This window comes from Podarcis filfolensis, assembly GCF_964270895.1.
Source record: "Podarcis filfolensis genome assembly, chromosome: 8".
Classification (NCBI taxonomy): domain Eukaryota; kingdom Metazoa; phylum Chordata; class Lepidosauria; order Squamata; family Lacertidae; genus Podarcis; species Podarcis filfolensis.
The window spans coordinates 48960658-48980315 of NC_139611.1; the positions used below are offsets into that span (position 1 = coordinate 48960658).

Here is a 19658-nt window from a genome sequence, read left to right on the forward strand (position 1 = left end):
TTAAAATGACCATTTTATTTGATGTTTCTGTCCGGTGGCAGTTTTTTCAACACAGAGAAAAGCTGTGCCAGTGTAATGCTGGTGAGAGGAAGGAAAACTTGCCCGTGATGAGCTTATTAGCACATGAATAAGTTGTGTGAAGCAACCACTGAGTGCAGCAGATGGGAAGAAGAAAGAAAAAGTAGCCCACTGCCAAATTTCTCATAGAGGGGTTTGGGAACTCCTAGCTAATTAGTTAAATAATTTGAAAATATTTATTTCTTTCACAATGGAAGAAAATGATGGCCTCTGTGCTTTAATCAGCAGCATGTCTTCCTACACGGCCATCCATGAAAAGTTATTGCTTAATTAACCCCTTTAAATGAATACCTGATAATTAATAAACCCATTGGATTGTACCCCAAGGCTGGGAGCTGAAGAAGCCTCCTCTGTTCAAGTATGAAACGAGAAACCATGCTGAACTAATGGGAAATAATTCCAGTAGAAGGCAAACCAATTAGGATTAGTGAATTCCATTTCATTTAAAGTTTCAAGATACAGAAGTAATTTATCTAGTAAATTAATAGTGTTAGTGACTTTCCTAATATATTAGCAAGTGTTTCGTATCAAATTAATGAAAACCAAACTGGTTAATACAGAATGAGACTTATTATAAAGGTATAAATGTTATTGCTGTGATAAGATCCAAATGGTTAATATTAAAAGGTTCATGTTTCTCTAATGGATAGCTATTTTTAATTTTTCCATATGCCAGAGCAACTCAATTTTATTAGTTAAATAAATAAATTTGTCAGTGCGGAAAGACCTGTTTATTTTGGCATATGGTTATGTTCTCCTGAATTTGGGGTTAGAAGAAGGGCAGCCACTTCCCATCTTATATAGCCAGTACTTATATGCATGGGGGTGGGGACATATCCCTCAGTTAGAGTGTGTTTGAAAAGAACAGCAGTGAACACTTTTTGCTTCAATATATGACCTTAATAGAAATAAGAATAAACACCCAGCATCTGGGTGTTGGGTCCTATCACTATGCACATGATATCCAGCCCATGACTCCCATGTTTAACTGATGCCAAGAAGTCTGTTATCTGGACCCAGTGATGTGGGCTTGCAAACTGAAACTCAATCCAGACAAGATGGAAGTACTGTTGGTCAGTAGACAAGTTCAGTGGTGTCCAAACTTTTTCAAAGAGGGCCAGATTTGATGAAGTGAACATGTGTGAAGTTGTTGAGCTTTTTAGGATTGCACCCCACAGAAATTGTTGGGTTTAACTTACATTTACACTTAGGTGTTGATGAGGCAGAAGAGAACAGTGACTGTGGTCAAACTTCAAAGAAACAAGCTCTCCGTTATTATTGTCATCTCCTTTCCTGGGCTGCTTCAACCCCTGAGACTCTACAGCAGCCTTTGTCAACCTGTTGCCCCGGATGATGGAGACTACAACATGCATGAGAACTGAGGCATAATCCCTGTCAACCTCCTGCTTGCATGCAAGTAGGAAAGGGATCGGGGCTGCTCCGATGGGGAGGCTTCTTGCTGCCTAACTGAGAGATCCCTGCCCCCTCCTGCTTGCACGCAAGTAAGTAAGGGGAAATGAGGAAAGGGAAACGTGGCGGTTGAGGTCAAGGCGGTGGCCACTGCCATCACTGCAGCATCAATGTCCCAAACGTGTACTGTAGCATTTATTTATTTAGCCACGCCCCCTGGCTGACCAGATTGGTCAACCCAAGGTGTGATGCAGCCAGGGACTCCCTAATGGTGCGGGGGCTAGCCCTGCGCCCTGCACAGAGGAGAGAGCTCGTGACGAGCCCGCAAAAAGGAATTGGCTTTGGTGGGCAGGCGCTCGGGGCCGCAAGAGATTGCTTTTTCAAAATTGCCTGGGGGGCCATTTGAAACCAGCCTGGGGGCCGCAAGTGGCTTTGGACATGCCTGGACAAGTTGATCCAGGATTGGAGGTACAACCTGTTCTGACTAGGGTTGCACTCCCTCTGAAATTTTGAGTTCACAGCAATGTTGGTCCTGGAAGGTCAGGTGATTGTTGAAAAATCAGATTGGGTAAGGGATGTAGCTCAGTGGTAGAGCATCTTCTTTGCATGGAAATGCTCCCAGGTTGAATCCCCAGCATCTCCGTTATGTCTGGGAGAGACCCATGCCTGAAACTTTGAAGAGCCTATGCAGGTCAGGGTAGACAATACTGAACTAGATGGACCAGTGGTCTGACTTAGTATGAGGCAGTTTCCTGTATTAGCTTCCTGTATTCCCATACTTTAAGAAATCTAGCTTGAAAACACGTGTACAGTGGTACCTCGGGTTACAGACGCTTCAGGTTACAGACTCCGCTAACCCAGAAATAGTACCTCGGGTTAAGAACTTTGCTTCAGGATGAGAACAGAAATCGCACAGTGGCAGTGGGAGGCCCCATTAGCTAAAGTGGTACCTCAGGTTAAGAACAGTTTCAGGTTAAGAACGGACCTCCAGAACGAATTAAGTTCTTAACCCAAAATACCATAGTATTGAAATGCAATTAATGAATATGCTTTCTTTCACAAAACTCAAGGTAGTATTTTTGGGGTTTTCAAGCAAGCTGTCACCCAGGGAGTGATCAGACCCGGACCTCCTTAGCTTCATCAAGGTTGCTCCATGGTGTGTCTTCAAAACCAATTCCTGGGGCCATTTTTTGGAAGTAGTGATCGTGATGATCAAGCTTTACATACTGATTGGCAAAGCAGTTCTGTTGTCATAGTGAGGAAACACAGGCAGAAGTTGCTCTGGCTGGCACCAACTAGGCAGTGGCAAAGCTGCATGCTCTGCTACCGGGGGCAGAGAGCAGGTGGGGGCGTGGCTGGCACCCCGGGGGAGTGGCATGCATCCCAGGGGCGTGGTACGTTGCCCGTGAGGGCGTGATGTGCCACCCGCAGGGGTGTGGTGCGTGTTCTAGGAGCGTGACACGCCACATGAGGGCATGGAGTCCTGTGCGTGCACGGGTGCACAGCGCGTGTTGGGGGGCCCCCGCCACGATGGCACCCTACCGGAATTGTGGTGCCAGGGGCAGTCCACTCCCTCCACATCCCTGTTTCTCTGCCAGTGCAGCTAGGCCATGAGTGTGGAACTATTTTGAACCAGAGGATTTCTGGTGAACTTTCTGGGGGCCACATGCCACTCTGTTTTCTGGACATTTTTAATGTCCCTGAAACATAATGCTCCTGAGCAGGTTGAATTAGTTTATTCCAAAAGAAACCCAAGAAGTCAGTTTTCTGCTGTTGGAATACAGGTAGGGACGTGCTATAGCTCAGCAATGGAGCATCTGTTTTGCATGCAATAGGTTCAAAAGGTTCAATCCCCACTGGTCAGTGTTGCTGCTGGTCATTGTAGACCAGGCATCCCCAACCTTTGGCCCTCCAGATGTTTTGGACTACAATTCCCATCATCCCTGATCACTGGTCCTGTTAGCTAGTGATCATGGGAGTTGTAGGCCAAAACATCTGGAGGGCCAAAGGTTGGGGATGCCTGGCGGAGACAATATGAGTTACATGGACCAATAATCTGATTTAATATGAGGCAACTTCCTATTTTCCTATGTTATAAAGATTGATCACAATTAAGAGTATTGCTGGAGTCACTTCTCTTAGCATCAATGATGTAAACAATCCTGATGAATTTTATTTCCCAAAGTCCCTGGAAATTGTCAAGCCTTGAATTCTCGATTTACAGTTTGTTACTTGAGCGGCGGTAAAGAGGCAAGCATTTAATACAACACACTGCCTTGGATCCTTGCCTGATTCAGTAATACAAATAATTCCAGCCCAGGAGAGCTATTGACTAAAATGAAATTGTCCGGAGATGGAATGCAAAAATTGCCCACAATTTGGCAGAATTTCTATGCAAGAGTGTCCAAGGATTAGGATTATGCAACCTCAGAGAGGAGAATTTCATTAGCCTGTTCTTTTTATCATGCTCTTAAAACAAGATATAATAAAGCGAAATAAAATGCAACGTTAAATATTCTGAGAATTGCAAAAGTACTTGTTTTTTATTTATACTTACGCTATTGGTGTTGATTTCTATAGCTGGGTCTGCATGCACTAGGGAATGCCTGTGAGTTAATAGCAGGTTAACCCATAGAATCTAGGCTGAACTGAAACTGGCTGAGTTTCAGTTCACATATTGTTTCAGAAAGTGTGAATTAGGTAAGTTTAAATGCAGACTGATTTGAATTTCTCCCTGATCCGTAGATGTGAGAGGTAATTGCTGAAGAGAGTCATGTAGCCGAGGCCATTGCAAGCTGTAATTACAAGTGAGAAATGACTATGAGCTATCTACTTGTTGCAAATCTAATAATGAGACATTACTGGATAGAGTTCTGCCATGTACTCTCTCCCGCAATCCCTGTCCCAGTCCCACAATCCCTCCTTTTTTCTCTTTGATGATTAAAACAGGTGCCGTAGCCCTTGCTGCTTTACTTTTAAATGTGGAAAACCAGACAGAGACATAGAAACTTGCAGGCCAAGTGCTATTACGGCAGTCTGTGATCTCGGGTAATCTGATTTGTCTGATCAGACTCTTAGATACACGCTTCCTTTTCTCTCAAGGGATGTTACATCACTTAACCACCATACTGCAACATTACACAAATTGCTTTGTTAACTTAAGCCGGCTTGGCATACAACTTTTTTGGGGTTGCTTTTTCGGGGTGGTTATTGTTGCTTAAATGCTTTCTTCCTGTCTTGCTGGCTGTCAAATCATAAATGTTGAGGGTTGCTCTGTTTTGCATGCCGAAGTCCTATCTGCCAAGTATCTGCCAGATACCTGCCTACCTGTCTGTCTACGCACCCTTAGAGCTTTGAAGCTAGCAGCAGTCCCAAACTGAGCAAGGAGTCCTGTCTATATTAGAGTGCTTTAGACTTACGAGATGCCCTTTATTGTTCCTGTAGAACTTTGCAGTCCACCAACTGGAGCCAGATGTGAAATTGGGGTTCAGGAAGGGGGGCACAGAATGTCAGAAAAATGTGTCTTTCACAGTGTTTTTCACAGTGGCCTACCATGTATCCCAATGGGAAGTCACCAGCAGGATTGAAGCACAGTCATGCAATGGAGCTTCCTCTCTCCTCACCTAGGCTCCCAAATTCTGCTCCAGAGGGTCCCCTAATGGAAGGGCAGTGCTGGATACAACCTAGCATCAACACTGTAGATCATGCACAAATCCTTTTACATAAATTCTTCTACTCCAGTCAGGGCTGGATTTAGGTTGGATGAGGCCCTAAGCTACTGAAGGTAATGGGGCCCTTTATATATCCAGTTGTCCTTTGTCAACAACAATTTTTTGCTGTTTTTTGTGTTGAATACATGCTATATGGTAATTTATGGACCTAATAGGTATCTAAAGCCATTTTATTTGTTTTTTATCTTATATTTTGGAAATGTACATCCAGTTTTTTTGCTTTAAAATTTTTGGGGGCCTCCCTAGAGAGTAGCTATAGCTTAGCTATAGCCCCAGACTATAGCTTGTTTAGCTTATACGTAAATCCGGCACTGACTCCAGTTTCCCCTCCAAGCTTTCTTGGTTTCACTTTCAGCAGCTTAATTTAGAAGAAAAAAATGTATTTCTGTTGTTCCTTCGGTTACAACTGGGAGTCAGAAATCCTTTCTGAACTACTGCAAATCACCTGAAAATCTAACAATAGACCCTGAGCATTTTTTTGCCCAGTCCTCATCTGCTTGACAAGTTCAAGATGCAGCCTAGAAACTAGAAAGGTGGGGGCAATGTTCTATCCAGCATTTTTTTTCTCCTTTCACAGTCCACTTGAAAATTGCTAGAGGTTCCAGAGCGCCATTTAATGAACTATGTGTGTGCTTTACAAAACAAAACGTGTATCGAATGCTGGCTCTACTCACAGTAGACCCATTGGGGTTAATGAACCTGAATAACTTGGGCTCATTAATTTCAATGGGCCGACTCATTTCTAGGTTTGCATTGCTACATATAGATTAGCCTATGCAAATTCTATGCAAATTTGTGTCCTCTTAATTGGTCTTCCTAAGTAGCTTATCAGGAAGGAGATTTACTTCTGGGTAGCAGCCCTTTTTAGGCCATAAATTTCCATCTGCTTCATTCCCATCCCTACTTCTCTGAAAATATATGTGATGTCCAGCAGCGTTTTCCGAAAGAAGTCTTCCAACTATATTCTTGCACAAAACCAAGATGAGCTGATTTTGTGGCACATGGCTTGGCAAAGGAGTAAAAAGTAGGGGAGGGAGAAGGAGAGGGGGAACTTGAGACTGTGGCTGTCAATGACAGGAAAGGAAACTTTGGGAGAAAAGACGAAGCATCTGATGATTTCCTTAAAAAGCACAAGAAATCAGAGAAGCCAGGAAATGCCATCCAAGCCAATATGCTTGCCCATCCCAGTTCTTAATCCCATTCAGCACTGATGACACATGGATCAGGACTAGATGGCATGCCAATAAAAGGAAAAAAGAATAGAATGGAAAGGAAAGGAAAGGAAAGGATATCCTTCTGGTAACCGTTCAAGAATGCAGATTTACAAACTTGTATATTCAAACACTGCTATATATAGTCCCTTTTCAAAGAAGAACCTCTTAGCACCAGTAATGCACCAAACTCTGACTGCTTAGAGATAATGCATCTTCTTTTGGTAACCACTATTCTCCCAACATTTTTTTAATTAAAAAAGTAACTTTTTAATTGATGAACTTTTAAGTCCTCAGAGGGGTCTTTACCGAGATATTCTTAAAGAATAACAAAGATTGCAGGAACACGTGGGTCAGAAGCTCTGAGCAGGAGGACAGAGCTGTTATTACAGAGGAACTCTGGCTCACTGTCATTTTAAATATACCCCAGAACTTTGACTCAGTTTTGTCAGAGAATTGGGACAAGGTGAGATGGAATTCACCTTAAGCATATTCAGTGAGAATGACTCTTGTCAGATCCAGAAGGGGAGCGCGACTGGTTTGGTTGCACTGGACACTGAGCCTCAGAGGCACTGCAGGAGATGCCACAATGACACTGTAGAACGGAGTGTGGGAGACAGTGGGTCACCAAATACTGATGCCACACAGGGCATAGCTGCCAACGTTTTCCCTTTGTCCAACCTAGACCCTGAAGGAGAATGCTCCATTCCAGAGGCACTGCACACTGCTGGCAAACTTATTATAGATGCCTGACCATCCAATAAGGTTAGGAACTTTCATCTAGAAAGCTGCACATGCAAAATATTCTTAAGGCCTGTACTGGGCCTGACTACCCAACATGGCCTTTGGGCTCTCCTGGACAGTGAGAGCTTCCTGTTTGGACCAGTGTTTTGCCTGAACAACAGTCTTCTGGACTCTGGTGTGGTCTTTGGTTCTGACTCCCTGACACAACTCTTGGTCCCCAACCCCCTTCCAACAGCTGTCTACAGCCCAGTCCTAGCACAGGGTAGGATTCCATGGCACTACAATGTGCATAGGAATCCCAGAATCCCAGTGATGGAGCCAGCTACATGTGGATGTTCCTACTCAGCTGTTGCCTGGCCTAGAAGGGCAGGTGCGACTAAAGTCACTCCCCACTGGTTTGCCTTATAGCAACTGGCGCCTCTTATACGTATGGTTCCAGTGATGACATGTATGCTGCTGTACTGTGGAATCTCAGCATGGCAAAGCAGTTCCTGTGCTGTTGTGTGCATGATGGGATCACACAATTTCCACTCAGATACTCCTTAGCCGTATGTATTGCATCCACAGTCCTTGAGTGCACTAAAATTATTGCTCAGTTTCATCTAGCTTGTAAACACACACACACACACACATTATGAATAGCATAAAGCATAATGAATTGCATGAAGAAAGACTCAGAAGAAGTCTTAAGTGGATGCTTTCTTTCTGCATTTAGGTTGCTCTGCTTTGCCAGAAGGTCTTTCGGTCTCCTTGTCATTTTTTCCCTCTACATAACCTAAGTAACACTGATATATTGCATATTTTCATTTAGCTCTTTGAAGCACAATCCACTTAGTGATTAGAAACCTCACACAATTTAGCAGATACCATCAGTGCAGAAACTTGCTACAAGCATGTCCCTTAATAAGCAAAGCGAATATTTGAAGTGTGGTTTGTGGTTGCTGCTTTTCGTTCCTGGATTATAAAATGAGGACGAGACATGTTTGATGGGTACTCTAGATTACCTTTGCCCAGTTCCTGTGACTCAGATGATATGTAAAGGATGGCTTTCCATTACTTGTCAGAGGCCCATTTGCCCCATTATAACCCAAGACCATTGTGCTGAAAAAATGTCTAGAAGCATGAAAATGTGGACACTAGCAAACTTTTAGCAATATGTAATAGACTGTTACTGAGTCTAAAGGAATGGGGTGAGCCCTCAGCCTTCCTGAACCCAGGCCAGTGAGAAATGAGTCCAAAACTGGAAATTCTTGGCAATATGGGGAATGCACTGTTTTTGTTTCCATTTGTTTGAAATATGTACTTTGGTTATAGCTCCTTCTATTTGTGTTCTTAAATGGTTTATTAGGTGGAAGCTATCAAGGGTGCAATTTAGGGAAGGCTGGACCGGAGTGGGAAGAAAAGTCATTAACCCCTATGTTTCAGAAGAGATGTGTGTATTCTTCAGGAAGACATATCATTGGTTATCATGTGAGGTACCAAACTGAAACAGCAAATGCTTTTAAAATACACCAAACCAGCCTGTGGACATTTCTGGGAATCTCACCGTACCACTGATATAGCTCTGCTTCCAACAACTGAACCTTTCAGTGGTACTTCTGGGTGGTGATAACTATGGTCCAGCCTAGTGCCTCCCAGATGTTGCTAGAACTTCAACTCCCATCATTCCTCACTTGGCCATGTTGGCTGCTGTGGATGAGTGTTGTAGTGCTAACATCTTGAGGGCCTCGGGTTCAGGAAGGCTTGGCTATAGTCCTAGTCATATATTAGTCTTTAGTGTGGAAGACACAGGAGCCCAAGCTTTCAGGACCCAGCCCAAGTTCTGTGCCCAGCTATCCCTCCCACTCAATGTCTCTATTAAGCTTCACTCCTGTGACCTGATTTTGGTCACTAGAGACTCTTCTCCCTTCCTCCCTCCCTCTCTCTCTGTCTGTCATAGAACTATTAAGCCAATGATTTCAAGAATCCATCCAAGCTATTTTTATATGTGGAAATGTATGAAAAACATAGTTTTACTTCTGGTAAAACACAGCATAATCCCAAGGATTCCATTAATATTTTTGTAATCTCTTTCCCTTGCAGTGGGATGATGACCTTGCATCTTTGACACTATTGGTGAAAGGAAATGGATCAAACTGTGAGTAATAGGTTACTTCCTCACATACAAACACAAAAGTCCTTTTCTCTCCCCAGCCCCACCCCCGCCACTGCCAATTGCTTTTAAGGCCACCTTTTATCATTGTTTTTCCTTCTGAAACATGCATTTAATAACTGAGGACTTTGGTTTCGCCACTTTCTCCTCTCCTGTCAACGAGGGTTGCAAACAAGATTGAATCTATTGTGGGGAGGCATGGGGCTCTGTACATGAAGGCTGTCGTGCAGAACAAAGGAAGTTCCTTGTGAGACCACATCTCTCTCTAGCTGAACATAAAATGGCCAAAAGAGCCTGCTGGATCAGACCAGTGGCCCATCTAATCCAGTATCAAGTTCTCAGAGTGGCCGTCCAGGTGCTTGAGGGAAGCTGTGTATCTTCCATACTGACTGACAGCTGTTCTTCAGAGTATCAGACAAGACCTTTGTGACGATGCCAGGGATTGAACCTGGGATGTTTTGCATGCAAAGCATGTGCTCTGCCACTGCACTATGGACATTAGCTCCGGATCATGCATATACAGTGGTGCCTCAGGTTAAGTACTTAATTCATTCCAGAGGTCCGTTCTTAACCTGAAACTGTTCTTAACCTGAAGCACCGCTTTAGCTAATGGGGCCTCCCGCTGCTGCCGCACTGTCAGAGCACGATTTCTGTTCTCATCCTGAAGCAAAGTTCTTAACCTGAGGTACTATTTCTGGGTTGGCAGAGTCTGTAACCTGAAGCGTATGTAACCTGAGGTACCACTGTACACACAAACACATAGTACCAGGCTGGGACCTTCAATACAAATAGCACACCAGAGTCAGAAGATCCTGTTGGCTACACAGCTGCTTGCAACCCTGCTTGTACTCTGGGAAACATTGAACACACTTATGGTTCTATAAATAAATACATAGAAAAGATGGAAATATTCAAATGCAGAGTGTTAATTGCCATTGGCATCTCTTATGAGTAGAATCAATTCACTAAGGATATTCTAACCAGAACAACCCACTGCTTCATGCTCAAATGTCTTTCTAGTAAAACAAGTTGCTGTTAGGGATGAATGTGGCATGTCCCTTTGAGGCAACTGTATGGACATTGTACTTCTAAAAAAGAGGGGAGCTTCAAACTCCCCGCCTTCCAGATTCAGATTCAGAACATGGTGTGATACAAAGTGTCTTTGTTTGTTAGAGCACTGTGTGGGCATCTGGTGGTGGTCCAGAGAGGCTCTCAGCAGAGACAAATGTTGGAATGGGATGGTTCTACAGCCCTCACATAGGAAGTGGCTTGTAGGTCCAGGAGGTGTCTCAGGTACCAAGTACCCTGTCCCTCTGTTTCTGGGGACCCAGAGAGACACTGCAGCCAGTTAACGATGGACTCTATGACAAAGGCTTTAGCTTTGCTTCAGAAACAGAAGCAGGTAATTTTAAACTCTCAAATCCGGGATGAAATTTGGATGTGTATAATTTTGGAGGTGTTCCTAATAGCTAGCCAGGATCATATATGCAAAAAGATGTATTCACTTACGAAGGGATGGGAGTGAAGATGCCTGCCTGCGGACTATATTATTTGTGAACACAACACTTGTCTAAAGCGTGTAAAACAAAGTCAAGCCATACTGAATGCATTCATTACCAAGCTATCAAATTTACAGAACGGGGATGAAATCTGTTTCTGTTTAGGCTATATCTGGAACAACTTGTTATTATTATTTTTTACAGTGTTGCTTGTACCATTAACGTGCACGTGTGGAAAATGTAAGTTGCCCTTTCCAGTCCAGAACTGCAGCAGTACCATTTGGTAGTTATTAGCATAAAAACAACATTAACTGTTTCTCCCTAGCGCTGAACTCTTTGTGGCCTTCCTAGAAATAATAGATGAAAACTATCCCCAAATAAATACCCCCACTTCTAATAAATATTAACCATGGTGACCTTTAAATATGAAGCAAAGAGTTCTGCTCTATTGCTTTGTCCCCGATAATGTGAAAACCACCCCACGGGGTTGAAAAATTGACTGTTCATCGGTCCTCAGGCTGTGTTTGGACGTTTGTTCCAAGAAGGCTGTGTGCCAATGTTCATGAGTGGCTTCATCTTCAAAACACATAGTCTTGCTTTCTTTCAGCTTTCCTAATTCTTCACATTCTTTCCTAGCAGGGGAAAAAATAATACGTTGGCTGCATTAACAGCAGAAACATTTGGAAGGGTAAAAACAAACAAACAAAAATAATCAATTTTCAAGGTCCACTTGCAGATGGATGGAAGTGTTTATGAAACATTTATTGTTCGGTCACAAGAGAAAATGTTGCTGTAATAGCAAAGGAGAGGCATGAAAATAGTGGGAGATTATTTCTACCACCCACCCCAATATGCATTAAAATATGCTACTTTTCAGTTTGCAGTGACTTTAGGGGAAATGGGAATTTGGAACAAGGCAGAATTAAATAGGGTATCTACAGTATCTTACAATATCTTGAAAGTCATAGAATAAATAGTATCAATAGAGAAGACATGATTCTCAGCAAGGTTTAAACCAGGGGTGTAGAACCTGTGGCCCTTGATGCTGTTGGATTTCAACCCCCATCCAATCCAGCCAGCGACAGCAGTGGTCAGGTATAATGGGAGTTGTAGTCCAGCAACAGCCAGAGAGTCACAGGTTCCCACCCCTACCAAGACCCAAGTTAGGCACAATAGTCTTTGGTGACAAAGCTGCAGCAGAGATTTAAAATTACAAAACACGCAGCAAAGAAAAGTGTGTAAATATAGGCTGTAAAACCTTTTAAATGTGCCCTTTCCAGTGAAAGTATCCCACTTTTAATGGTTCTTTCCAAAGTATCCCAATTCCCTAGCACAAAGATAGACCACATGTTTAGTAACTCATAAAATGGTTTACTTACAAAACTATTCAAAGGTCAGATTCATGTGCTTTTCCATACAGCAGACAGAAAAAAATTGCACAGGCAATAAAATGTTGCTTGGTTACAAAACGGTAATACACACCACCACTTAAACAACTCTCCCCCCTGCTAAGACCATTCATGCAAAATGCATAGGTAGGTGCCTGAAACACCAGGGCATTTGCCAGGAATAGGAACAGTCTTGAGTCGGGATATAAGAAGGCAACAATTTTCATTCTAACTTGTATTTGTCAGAATCAACACTGCTTTCATTCTGCTGCAGTTCAACTTCCACCAGATACTGTGTTACTATTTTCACTGTCCACTGTTTAACAAGACTTATGTAACATACATAACTATTTATCTAATACAGTGGTACCTCTGGTTAAGAACTTAATTCGTTCCGGAGGTCCATTCTTAACCTGAAACTGTTCTTAACTTGAGGTACCACTTTAGCTAATGGGGCCTCTCGCTGCTGCTGCGCCGTCACCGTGTGATTTCTGTTCTCATCCTGAAGCAAAGTTCTTAACCTGAGGTCCTACTTCCGGGTTAGCAGAGTCTGTAACCTGAAGCGTTTGTAACCCGAAGCGTTTGTAACCCAAGGTACCACTGTATATGTAACTTACATTCATTTAAATGTAAGGGAAACACCAAAATGATATAAAATGAGAGTAATTAATTCTTTGGACATTTAAAAACAACAACAATAAGAATACTGATTATCTTCCCTTGAGTGGTTTCTCTTCCTGTTCACAGATGAACTTGCACACTGCAGCCATTTCTGCTTCCTCTTCTGCTCTTGTCAGTTTTTCAACATCCCTACCCTTGAGGAGTAATCACATTTAATCTAAAACATGTTCCTGGAATGAATGCCCCCCTTGCCCACCCTAAAAATTATCCCCCATAGGGCCCAGGGCAGGTGTGCCTACTGAATTCATCCAAAGATGCCTCTGAAGGGGACTTTTGTGAAAGGGTTCATATGTTCCAAATATTGCACTTAGAAACGAAAGCCTCTGTTTTAATTATCGCAGCTCCTATCAGCTTGTCTTGATCTTGGCTGCACCATTTGAAAGAGATGATTACAAGGCCTCTGTACAAATGCGACTCTCAAATCTGAAAAGATAAAATGACCAGTTTTACCGAAACCAGTTTTGGTCTAGCAATCTTGTTGAAATTATCCAAGGGCCCTAAGGGACATTAATCAGATCAGTTTGCATCTCTCTCTGGGTGTGCAATTGCACAACTATTTTGCATACAAACTGCTTGCATGAATGCATACAAAGAAAGTGTTTGCATGGGCATGTAATTAAATAAGATCATATCTGACAAGCAAATCCCAGATAGAATAAGCACTAATTACATGGTTACAGTAGAATCTAGCAGCGTTCCATGGTTTAACAGAACCACATTTCTCTCTCTCTTCCAAATCTGACCATGACTGGGTGTGTCTGTTATTAGAGAAAGGTTCCTCATAATTTGTGAAAAAGGAGGGGGAAACCCTCCTCCATTTCAGTTGATATAGTTCCCAGGAAATGAAGGAAATACAAGACACCAGTACAGGAAGCAAAGTCTTCTTCTTCTTCTTCTTCTTCTTCTTCTTCTTCTTCTTCTTCTTCTTCTTCTTCTTCTTCTCCTTCTCCTTCTCCTTCTCCTTCTCCTTCTCCTTCTCCTTCTCCTTCTCCTTCTCCTTCTTCTCCTCCTCTTCCTTTTTGCTCCACCCCTGCTGCATCAGGCCAAAGCCCCATTTGGTCCAAAAACTTGTTCTCACAATAGTCAATCAGATGCCTTGGGAAGCCCACAAGAAAGGCACAACAGCACTTTTCCTATTTGTGATTCCCACCAACTGTTATTTAGAACCATATTGCCTCTGGCAGTGGAGGTAGAGCATAGCCATATCCTCAATAAAACGTCATAGTTAGCAACAGCAGATTCAATCTCACATCCCTACTGTCCTGCTGTGGCTCCCAGCCTATTCCTGTGCTGATGTCAGGGAGGTTCTCTCCAGCTCATTCAAACCCTCTCCTACCAGGACAGGGGGAGGTTGCATCAGTGCTTCTGCTGGGGGCTAAAAAGTGTGGCTGGTTTTATGGAGGATGCTCAGTCACCTCCAGGGAACACCAAGGACAGCTTGCTTAGGGTTTTCCAAAACATGGAACTTGGCCTGTTCAGGTCTGTAACCATTTGGGTTTTAAACACATGTATGCATAGACACAGCATGAATGTGAGGGCTAGTGACTTAATAGACATGACTGACTTAGGTTCATATAACTATTAGTCAAGGCCATCTGGCGAGACTTCAGTGCTGAATGGGGAACCCAAGCAATGGGGCTCCTGGATCTGAACTGAAGTCCAACACTCTTTAACTATTGTGTTATGCAGTAGATTAGAGATCTTCTCTCCATCCCAAGCAACAGTCCATGTGAACTTGGTGAGAAGAAGGAAAAAGAATGAGAGACAGTTAAGGGAGAAAATTCAATGGGTGGAATAATTCAGAGAAAACTGGCAAGGTAATCTACCCTGTTATTACCCTCATGAAATACAAGGTGCCATCTTTCACAAGGAAGAGCTCTAGGCCCATAGCTTATTGGTAAAGCCTTTTGATTTGTATGTTGAAGGCCTCAGGTTAAATCTCCAGCATCTCTAGGTAAGCCTGGGAAAGACTCCTCACCTGAAACCCTGAAGAGCTACTGCCGGTCAGTGTAGACAATACTGAGCTAGGTTGGCCAATGGTCTGCCTCAGTATAAGGCATCATTCTTAAGGTGTTCATAAGCCTCACGTATAATGTCTCTCAGGCCAGAGACGTTTGAATATTTACACCAGTGAAGTATCAGGCATACAAATCTCAAGATAATTTTTTGTTGTTGTCCCTTCAATATTTCTCAATAGTTTAATTATTGTTTTAAGTAGTGATGCTGTGAAGCAGGATTTTCAGATTTTTGCCTCTTCTGTCCAATTCTCAGGCATCCTTTTCTGAGAAACATGCTGATGAAGCAAGCAATTAGATATCTCCCTTGAAATCTCCCTGTCTTACAAGATAAGGGGAGGCACCCCTATTATTCTTAGCAAAGGGGGGGGGAGAAATGTTGCTCCTCTAAGTGTTATGTAAAAGCTCTATTACTTTCCCTCAGTAAAGATGGATAGATATTTAGGGCACTATAAGCAGAATGAAAGACTGTCCCAACACAACCCAAGGTGGGTTGCACATAGCAAAGGTAAAGGGAACCCTGACCATTAGGTCCAGTCGTGATCGACTCTAGGGTTGCGGCGCTCATCTCGTTTTACTGGCCAAGGGAGCCGGTGTACAGCTTCCGGGTCATGAAGCCAGCATGACTAAGCCGCTTCTGGCGAACCAGAGCAGCGCACGGAAACGCCATTTACCTTCCTGCCAGAGCGGTACCTATTTATCTACTTGCACGTTGACATGCTTTCGAACTGCTAGGTTGGCAGGAGCAGGGACCGAGCAACAGGAGCTCACCCCATGGTGGGGATTCAAACCGCCGACCTTCTGATCGGCAAGTCCTAGGCTCTGTGGTTTAACCCACAGCGCCACCCACGTCCCAGATAGGGTTGCACATAGGGATGGACAAAACTGTCATAAGAACCAAAGAAGACCCCTGCTGGATCGGGTCAAAGGCCCATCTAGTCCAGCATCCTGTGTACACAATGGGCAATTAGATGCTTATGGGAAGCCCACAAGCAGCACCTCAGCACAATAGCACTCTCCCTACCTTCACTTCCCAGTAATTGTGCTAGGAAGGCCTACTGCCTCTGACGGTCGAGATGGACCATAGCTATCATGGCTAATAGCCGCTGGTAGCTTTATCCTCCATGAATCTGTCCAACCTTCTTTTAAAGCTACCCAAGTGGCTACATTCTACCTCCACTGTTGGAGGCCACCTCTGAACATCAGTTGCTGGGAGTTGCAGGTAGGGAGAGACTGCTGTTTTGCTCAGGTGCTGCTTCCCAGTTTCCCACAGGTATCTGGTTATCCACTGTGAGAATAGAGTTCAGGTCTAGCTAGGCCTTTGGCTCAATCCAGCAGGGTTCCTTTTTATGTTCTTATGACAGTTTTGTCCATCCTTAGATTCTTGATCTTTGGCCATGGCTGGTAAACTTGATGCTCAGAGCCTAGCTGTTTTCACAGCCATCAAATTGAATGTAAAATCCTGTTGGTGGAAAGCTTCCCCCTTCCTTTGTATATTGCCAGCCTAATAGCTGCAGAATCCAGTCCTTAATTGACTGAGTAGCTTGTATAATGCGGATGGTTAAAATGACGAGATTGGACAGTTATTTCTTGAAATTTGTGTGCCGTTCTGTGACGGCTGTTGTTGTTAAATGCCCTACTAAAACTAGCAAGTCGTAGCTATAGCAGTCATTTTGTTTAGCTGAGGATTATTACACATTTTATGTTCCTGGTCTTTACATTTTATTGGGAGTATTTTGTTAGCTTCATAAATTATTCCATCACTAAGGAGGCAGCAGGCATGTAAAGACCAGATTCAACGTAGCTTCTTCTGTGGCTTTTGTTTGTCAAAGCAAAATGGGTCCTCCTCTACCTCCTGGCTTGAAAATAAAACATTATCCTATCTTATTTTTAAAGAGGCACATTCCCTCTGCAGGGAAACTTCAGAAGTAGAGACTCAGCTTAAACTAATTTGCTCCAATGCACACATGAAGCTCTGGCATATTCCATGTTGTGTGAGAGAGAGCTCCATGCACAAACTGCACCTCCTCCTTCTGACCACAATAAATTATAGGGACTGGGTTGTGCTGTATATTAGGGATGGGGAAGAAATCCAATTCAGTTAGCATTTAAACTTCATCTGCAGTTTCCAAAATAATATGTAAACGGAAACACATCAATTATTCAAAATTTGCAGTTATCTGAATTTTGCAGTGCAGTTCTTCAACCGAGTAATGTACAGTGGTAGTTTGGTTCCTGAGCAGCTTAGTTGACGAACAAATCAGCTCCCAAACACCGCAAACCTGGAAGTAAGTGTTCCGGTTTGCAAACGTTTTTCGGAAGCCAAACATCTGTTTTGGCTTTCGGCATTGTTTCCAGGGCCAATCAGCCAATCAGAAGCCACACTTTGGTTTGCAAACGTTTTGTAAGTCGAACGGACTTTCAGAACGGATTGAGTTTGAGAACCAAGGTTGTTGTTTTTGTTTAGTCGTTTAGTCGTGTCCGACTCTTCGTGACCCCATGGACCAGAGCACAACAGACACTCCTGTCTTTCAATGCCTCCCGCAGTGTGGTCAAACTCATGCTGGTAGCTTCGAAAACACTGTCCAACCATCTCGTCCTCTGTCGTCCCCTTCTTCTTGTGCCCTCCATCTTTCCCAACACAGGGTCTTTTCCAGGGTACTGGAGCCTCAGCTTCAGGATCTGTCCTACCAGTGAGCACTCAGGGCTGATTTCCTTAAGAATGGATAGGTTTGATCTTCTTGCAGTCCATGGGACTCTCAAGAGTCTCCTCCAGCACCATAATTCAAAAGCATCAATTCTTCGGCAATCAGCCTTCTTTATGGTCCAGCTTTCACTTCCATAACAAAAAATGGGAAATTGCTTTACAAGATTGTATATACCAAAATGTATAAATTAAGCAGAAATCCGAACTAAAATGCTGATTTAAAGAGAATGCATTTCAAGAGAAGTCAACAGGACTCATACTGGATGATCAAAATCTCTCTGGGCACTCTTAGACACCTTTACGTTGTTGTCAGGCAACATTGCCTGAAGAGCAACATGAAGGGAGAGATTGGGAGGAGTATTGGAAAGGTTACCAAATGAAAGTTTCCCAAGGGGGTATCACATGTCCTAGAGATTGGCATCAGAGCAGCCAGTGCTGGTTTTAAACTATAAAGTCTTAAAGGGCTCAGAACTGCAATACCTCAAGGATGGGTCTTTCCATATGAAGTGACCTGGACCCTGTGATCATCATTTGAAGTCCTTCTTTGTGTGCCTCTTCCATGACAAGACTGGAAAGTGGCAACACGAGCCTTTTGTGTGGTGGCTCCCCACTTATGGAATGCTCTCCCCAAGGAAGCTTTTCTGGCACCTTGATAGCATATCTTTAGGTGCCAGGCAAAAACATTCCTCTTCTCCCAGGCCTTTGGCTAATTAAACAATCTATGCCCTTTTAAACTGTGTTGGGGAGTGTTGTTTTTGTTTGTTACTACGTTATGTATTTTTGTGTTTCTATAGAAATTTAACAACTAAAGTAGTAGTAGTAGTAAAACCAGGTAAAAATATTAATCAGTATTCAAAGGTTGGTTTGTTTTTAAACAATTGCTTGCATACATTAACCTTATAGAAGCATTCAGCCTGAATATGGAAGGCCAAAATGCAGTGATGGATAATGTGGTGGAGCAGCAATGATCACATCACCTTCCAATCGCTGAGCTGCACCCACTTACTGGGAAATGGAGAGGCAAGGCAAAGTGACCAGAGGTCAGCACTGTGTTCATCTTACCTTATCCCTTCCCATTAATAATAATAATAATAATAATAATAATAATAATAATAAATGTTTATTTATACCCCGCCCTTCCCGGTTCAGAAAACCGGACTCAGGGTGGCTAACAACAAATTGTAAACACTTAATTGTAGTACAACATAGAAGCAGCATAAAATACAGTATAAAAGCATGAATAACAATAAAATTCAAAGTTCAAAAATCAATTTGGGGGAAATCCATCCAATAAGCATTAGTCACCAGGGCTAGCTGGCTGAATTAGTCCTACTTGGGCCAGCGAGGAGGCCAGGGGGAGGATTAGCTGTTGGGTCTCAGGGACATCAGCACAACTCCTCCCTGCAGGCAGCACCTATACTATCCTTTTAATGTACTTTCTTAAACGTGTATTTATGCAATGTGGTTTATTGTAAAATATGCATTTTATATGAAAATTGTCACTTTTCCTTCAACCAAGAAGTGCATTGCTAAATTTAGAGAAGTGCAAAGAGCAACCAGTTGTTTTAACCATTGTTCTGTACTACCTTCAGTGGGTATTAAGCATTGTTGTTCACTGCCCTGATACCTTATAAATACTTTTATAAATAACTAAGGAAAGTCCATAGGGAAACATATTAACCCAGGAGGTATGGAACAAATTAGTTTGTATCAGAATTTGAATGATGATGATGATGATGATGATGATGATTCCACAAACATCCTTAGTACGAAAGTTCCATAAGATTCCTGCATTTAACCCTAAAATGGTGGTCTGCCTGTCTGAGAAAAGCAAACTTCTGGATACCATTTCTCTGGCATCCACTTTGTGTGCAAGGCACTGAAATGATGTGCGTCATTCCAATCTAACATTTTCTGTGAGTGATGCTTACATTTTGACTCTACTTTTTATTCATATTTTTCATAAGGAGAAGCTAAAGTTGCTGCTCTCCGCCAGGGTCACCAAGAGTTCACTAAATGCTGATAGACTGTGTTCTGTATTA

The 19658-nt window shown here is 42.9% G+C and overlaps 1 long non-coding RNA gene across 2 annotated transcripts in view; it reads left to right on the plus strand.

The window, feature by feature from the left end:
• LOC310769994 overlaps positions 1–19658 on the plus strand; it is a 94170-nt gene that overhangs the window by 9380 nt on the left and 65132 nt on the right. The window contains exons 3-4 of one of the 2 annotated variants that reach the window (XR_014551911.1): positions 9257–9311; positions 11030–11083. This is a non-coding gene — a long non-coding RNA (uncharacterized lncRNA). Of the gene's footprint in view, positions 1–9256; positions 9312–11029; positions 11084–19658 lie in introns of those variants that run through there. The other variant, XR_014551910.1, reaches the window with a different exon arrangement.